We start from the raw sequence: 7,228 nt of genomic DNA on the forward strand, positions 1-7,228 counted from the left end.
ATTGATGGTTGGGGCATCTCTCTTGCTCCTTCCTGGATGCCTAAAGCACTTCTCTTTGATCAACCTATTGTAGATAGGCACATCTTTTATGGCTTGGAAAAGTGGTATCTTCACACATAAATGTTTCAATTCTCCTAGGAGTTCAGTCTCTTCTAGGATAGGCTAGATTGTCATGGATAGTCTCTCAGGAAAGGGTAGATTTGCTTTAGGTTTGCTTTCCTCTTTATCTTCCTCAACCTCCCTGGGTGGAGACTAGCTATCTGGGAGAACTTTCCCGGATCACAGTTAATTTCTTTAATCTCCACTGCATAAGTTGGGCATGATGGTTCCCCACTATACACTTGCTAAGCTTGTCTATTGTTTGGGTTCGGATTTGGATGGGCAGGCATTTGGGGTTTCCTCACTGGTGTAGAAGGTATTGGTTGTGGTTGGGTAGGTGGTGGAGGCAGAAGAGTGGGAAGAGAGTTGTATTGGGGCCTCCACCCCTGATGAGATGCATTCCACTAAGGTTGCGGCTGAGCATAGGATTAAAATGAATGGGTGGCTGGTTGGGCATGATATTGAGATGTGAAATACCAAGGAGGAGGCATGGACCAGGAAGGATGAGCAGGGGGGCCCCAAGAAGGTATGGAGTTGACTTGGTTGGGGTTGTAGTATGCCTGAGGTGTCCCTTGCATCCCCTATTGGTATGGTCTAGGTCCATGTGGCCTCTTTTGGTTTATGTAATAGATCTGTTCAGTGACTCCTTCGGCCCCTTGGTATACAACTTTAAGTCTGGGCAAGGAAGGACAATTATCTGTAGAATGATCTTCTTCGCAGACTGAAAAAACCTCTATAGAGTTCAATGGGCATTCATTCCTAGGATGCCTCCTGGTGCATCTAGGGAAAAAAATGGCCAAAGCCCTCTCTGCTTCCTCTTGTTTTCTTTTGATATGTAAGGTATCCATTTGCATGGAAAGAGTCTGCAGCATTTCACTCTTGAAGTCTTCCAGCATGTTTCCAATTTCACCTTTAATGGATGAATTGGAAGAAGAGGTATTGGATATGGGTTGACTCCCCCTACCTTTCTTTCTGGCTGCTCTAGAATGGTTTCTAAAAATAGTCTTTATGGCCTCATAGGATAGTTGGTAGATTTCTCCCTCGGCTAGTAAATGGTGGGTGTCTAAAAGGTCTTCCTGAATTCCCCTGAGCAGGACCAACTTTAGAGACTCAGGGTCAATTGTACACCTGGCCCTTTTGTAACTAAGCTGGAACCTCTCTTCATAGTCTTCCAGGGACTCATCGCTTCCTATGGTCATTCAGAAGATTTATTCTTTAGTATCTTTTGACCTACAATAGTCTCGATACTTTTCGTTAAAGGCCTATTGCATTTGAGCCCAAGTTGTGATGCTATTGCCCGGTAATCCCATGAACTAGCGCAGTGTTACATCCTTGAGAGTAGAAGGGAACAGTTTCAACTTTTGCTCATCTTCTGCATAGTCATAAGTTCAACAGATGATAGCAAACTCGAAAAAGAAGGTGTCAAGATCTTCTGTAGTGAGACCATGGAAGTGAGGTAGGGATGAAGGACTTATATTCTTCATCTTGGTGTCCCCATTGGTCTTTCGAATGGGGAAGGTACCCTCTATTTTCTCTCCATTCCCCCTAGCATTTCTGTTTTTGTTTCCAGAGGAATGTTTTCTTCTTCTTCTTCCCCTCTAGTTTCTTCAAATATGTCTGGCTGTTCACCTAAGGGTTCTTCTTGATTGCAGCCACCGAAGAAGAGAGAAGGTTGGCTATGTGAAGCAGTGGGGGTGTTGGGCAAATTTTTTCCTGAGTTATCTCTATTCCTACGAGGCATGAAAGGAAATCTTTTTGGTTGGTTTTTGTTTCTTTTTCCCCGCACTGAAAGTACCTGCAAAAACTGAAATTGTGATTGAACAAAACAAATTGAAACTAGCTGAAATGAAGTTACTAAATGGAAATTTGCAAAATTGAAAAGGAAAGCAAGGAAATGCAGAACTGAAAGAAAAGAAATGACTAGTCTACTTTTGTCGAAATAAACTACTAGCAGAATGTTGCAATATGAAATAGAAGAAAGAAATAATCACAAAATACTCTGACGCTTCCCCAGCAACGACGCCAAAAAGTGGTGAGTGCCAGTATTGTAGCAAGAATGCTGTAACTCCTGGGCTGCCAACTTTACTTTTATAAACATGGTAGTTCGTAACAAACTTGGAAGCGTCGGTGCTATATGCACAAGTACTAGTTCTCATTGCAGGTTGTCACTTGGTCAGCTGACGCAAGATCGCTAGGAGCTCAAGCTAACTTCTATAGATTTCAGAAGAAGCTCTATGTAGGATGAAAGGAAAGAAAGATTACTCTACAAATGCTATTCTAACTGTAGAAAGGAGAAACACTGGAATGTAAAGCAAAACCTGGTAAACCCTACTTAACAAGCTGATTCTACTTTTGCCAAAAACACTATGAAAACCATGAAAGAAATGCCATTACCTATTCAAGGAAGTAAACAACATCTAACCATGCTATTTCTGGAAGCAAATAAGCAAAAAACATTTTTTTGGATTTTCATGTGTTTTTATGTGAATTTAACATGCATCTAATTTATTGTGTGTGAGTGTGGCAGCGAACATGTGGCATTAGAGGTTGGTTTTGGAGCTTGGGAGGATGTAAGATGGTTTGGATCGGTCCTAGGAGGTCTTAGGTGGCCTTCTGGAGGCTTTTCCCACAATCCACCTTCAAAAGAAAGCCTACAGGAAAAACCACAGGAGGACACAGGAAAATTACAGGAGGAAAATAGGGAAACTACAGGAGGCCTATAGGAGGAGGCCGAGAGAAATTTTCGCTATTTTGAAGGTGTGAGAGTGGGTGGAAAAGGTGGACGAAGGTTGAAATGAGGTGTTAGGGCACCTAAGGTCTGCCATGAATCACCAAGAGAGAGAAATATGATTGGGTTTGCTCAAGGAGAGAGGAAGAATTTCTATGAAAAATGCAGGAAACTAGGGCAGAATTGAGGTGAGGTTGGGAGACTTATAGGGAATGGATCAGATGGAGGGTGTTATTGCTGGTAAGCTGGCCTATTGCTGGAAGAGATCTGCTACATAGAAACTGACAGTCAACCAAGAAAATCAAGCAACTAATGAAATGAGTGCATCCTAGGAAAAATAGAGTTTGCATTAAAATGGCCTAAACTATGATGTATAGAAGGAAATGCTGGGAAATGCTGTAAGAAAGGAAAGCATGCAAAAGGACTATTGAAAATTCGGAAGTGAACATGATAAAGGAGATCTAAAGCAAAGCAAAACTATACTATCAATCTACTAGAGAGCTTCAAACACTAGAAGTCCTAGGAATGAGGAAAATCTGTGTTTTTGGAGCAGCAAGAGAATCTTTGCCTCAAATCATGGTCCTAGAGGGAGGAAGAGAGGCCAAGGCACTATTTATATCCTTTTGAATATTCTCTTATCACTGCTTAACTTGCTACAGAAAGCACAAATGGAAGCAAACTACTAAATCATCAAAAGCAACATATTCTTAACCATAAGAGAAATACATCTAACAACAAACTAATCTACAAACTGAAGTAAAGAATACAAATACAAGTAAAGAGGAGCTTGGCTGCTTGGATTGGGTCCTAACCCAAGAGCTTCAGCCCTCTGAGGTAACTCTGTGCTAACTCAAAAAAGATTCCATCTTCATTATCAAAAAATAGCAAGATTACATAAAACTATCATAAAATAGTAAGCTTGAAATTTGAGCAGAGTTTACACAAGAAAAAAGTCAACCCTATTGAGGCCCTAGTCCTCTCTACTTATAAATATGAAGCTACCAATGGCTTCCTTAATATCAGGGAGGCTTGGCTCCCAAAACTCGAGATAACTCTCAATCATCTTCCACTTGCTCGGCTACCTTCTAGTGCATGATTCGGCTGCTTGTACTCCGAGATGAATGAAGGGGAATTCGAAGTGAGGAGCAATAAATGAGGGGGATTCCCTCCTATAAGTCCTCTCCTCTGTCTACTTCGATTTATTGCTGAAATTTGACTACTATATCCTTGATTTTTACCTCGAAATCCATCATTAATTTGCATTAAATACATGTTAGATCACATGGTATAATAACTAACTCAACTCACCCTATAAGCATAAATATAATCAGAAAATTATACAATAAGCTAAGGGAATGGTTGATTTGACTAGGTTAGGAGGTAAAATGAGCCCATATAACTACCCATTTATGAGGCTCATCATGGCCTACCATAGTATTAAAGGTGTTCGAATGCTCTGTCACTGAGTCTCCACCCTTCATCCTCGGGTTATATAACTTTTTCGGTAGGAACAATTTGTTCACCGAAGACCTATATTGGTACAAAGTCCCTAACTTGTCCCAAAAAGCCTTCGTAGCAGCTTCCCTTGATACATTCAACAATACTAAATCGGTGATACACAACCATATTGTGCTCTTTTCTTTCTGATCCAACTTCACCTAGTGTTCATCTGACCACTGATCTATTGCGATCCATTGATCTTTACCCACCAATAGAGCCTCCGTCTTGTGTTTCCACAACTCAAAACTATGACCATTAAATTTCTCAATCTCTATATTTCCATTTCTTGCCATCTTCATTCACTGTAAAAATTGATCCCACAGATCTCCAACTGAACAGGGTCTACCACAGGCCCGAGAAAAACCCCTTCATAGCAAAGGCGTCCTCTTGAAGCTGAAACAAATCTGTTTCCAAATGTAGGCTTTAACCCTGTATATAAATTACATGTAGATGAATTCTAAAAAATAGAAGATAAACAATGAAAAGAATATAAAACAAATACATAGAGATTTTCCCTAGATCCAAAAATCGAGACTGCCAGATTCATGTTTCATTATGTTCCTTTAATATATACACACACACACACACACACATGTCAAAGCATTCATAAACCCAAATCCATTAACCCTGGATTAGAACATAACCATAGTTCCCTTGACCAAATCTACGAAATACCATGGGCAGAAAACCATCATGCCCAAAACCATGGGCAAAACCATGCACAAAACCATAGGTAGGTCCGCCCACCTATTATAGGGTCTAATAGAAATTTCTCAGGGCGTTGTCCCAAACCCCATGCATTGGGGCTACCAAAACCCTCAAACCACTCAACAGGGGGAGTTGCACCCCCCCATGACCCCCCTATTGTTCCTAGCGCAATGAACAGGGAGAGTTATCGCCCCCCCATGTGTCTTACTAGTCATAGAAAGAATATAAAACACACCCAACAAAAAGAAGAAAGGAATTTTCGAACATTGAATGTTAAACTTTTCATAAGAAAGGCCACTATGCTCGAGATTTCCCTGAGAAGAACAATGGATGATGATACAATACTAGAAGCAACAACAACATGCTCAATGATCAAAGAAGGAGAGATGATCAAAGGAATGATCACAATGGAAGAGATGAAATAATAAGAAGAGAATATCCAAGTGATCATGAAGAAGATTTTTGTCCACAAAAGGAGTGAAAATTCTCAAGGTATGAAAGCAATGTTGTGAATCAATATGAATATATTATTATTTTTTCCCTTACTAGTTGATCTCCTTCAGATTCGTGGGATAGTTAGTTGGTTGATAGTGGGGTCACTCATCACTTCTTTGGTTATAAGGAAGTTCTCTTTGATTTGGTAGAGAGGGAGTCAAATTTGAAAATCATCGTTGGAGACAACCCCACTCACCCCGTTAAAGGTTTTGGGTCCGTCAAATTTCATTTGAATTCTAAGGAATCTATTCTTCTCCATGAAGTGATGTATGTGCTAGGATTGAAGAAGAAGTTGGTATCAATATCAGCTTTAGAAGACAAAGGGATGAGGGTTTCCTTCATCAAGGGAAATGTTCTTACTTGACCTGTTGGATCACCTATGAGAGATGCATTCACATTGGGATTAAGATATGAAGGACTTTATAGGGTTACTGGAAGACTACTTTTAGCATTGGTCCATGATAATAATCATCTAAGCGAGCTATGACATCGAATATTGGCCCATCTACATTATGATGTTATTCAAAAATTGGAGGAATTGGTCTTAGGGATTTCCAAGGTTCAAGTTCATCATGATGGAGTATGTCTAGGTTGTGCCAGTGGAAAGAAGACAAGTGGACCATTCCCCTCTAGCGAGAACAAGACAACTGACATCCTCCATCTCATTCATTCCAACATATGTGGTCCAATTCCCGTGCATTCTATTGCTGGCCATCTCTACTACATCACCTTATTGATGACGTCTCAAGGAAGACATGGATATATTACTTGAAGCACAAGGATGAAACCTTTGAAATGTTCAAGGAGTTCAAAGCTTTTATCAAAAATAAAAAAGGGAAGAAAATCAAAATATTCAGGGCCGATAGTGATGGAGAGTACACATCAAAGGAGTTCACTGATTTTTTCAAGAAGAAAGGTATCAAGAAAACACAATTGTTCCCTATACTCCCGAACAAAATAGAGTGGTTGAAAAAAGAGAACATGTCCATTATAGAAGTTGTTCATGCCATTCTCCATGATCAAAAGCTTCTAAAGTTCCTTTGGGGAGAAGCAACGAATGGTGCTGTATATGTTCAAAATAGGGTACCTCATCAAGCATTAGACAAAAAGACCCCTGGATAAGTATTCAATGTTATCAAGCCTGATGTTGGGCATCTATGTATCTTTGGTTACCCCGTATACTTTCATGTGTCGAAGGACAAAAGGAACAAGTTGGAAGCCTCGAGAAGAAAACATACATTTGTTGGATATTGTGAAAATTCTAAAGCATTTAGAATATATATTCCTGGTCAAAGGAAAGTTTAAATTAGTAGGGATGTTACATTCGATGAAGAGGGCCACCCTTGGAAAATAAAGGGACCTTCCTCTACCTCCTCCTCCTAAGAAGAATGATGATATGTGTTATCACCCCAAGAAACTCTCCTAGGTTGTATCTCAAATATGCTTGGGAACATTACAAACTCAACGAAATTTTTGAAATGGATGAATGGAAGGAATGATGTTTGTCCAAGCCAGATAACCACTTCTACTATGCTCAACTCAAGACATGGGTGAACACCCCCAGACTACAAGGCTTTAGACCACCAATTACTCACAGTTTGAGGATTAGGTGAACATGGAGAATACTGACCACACCAGCAGATGCACAAGACCATGTGATGGCCGGCTGCAACCAGTAAAGAGGTCTGCAAATCTATT

This window comes from Pinus tabuliformis, chromosome 4_1 (genome assembly GCF_031772625.1).
Source record: "Pinus tabuliformis cultivar Carrire ecotype Pingquan chromosome 4_1, CPIR1, whole genome shotgun sequence".
Lineage (NCBI taxonomy): Eukaryota > Viridiplantae > Streptophyta > Pinopsida > Pinales > Pinaceae > Pinus > Pinus tabuliformis.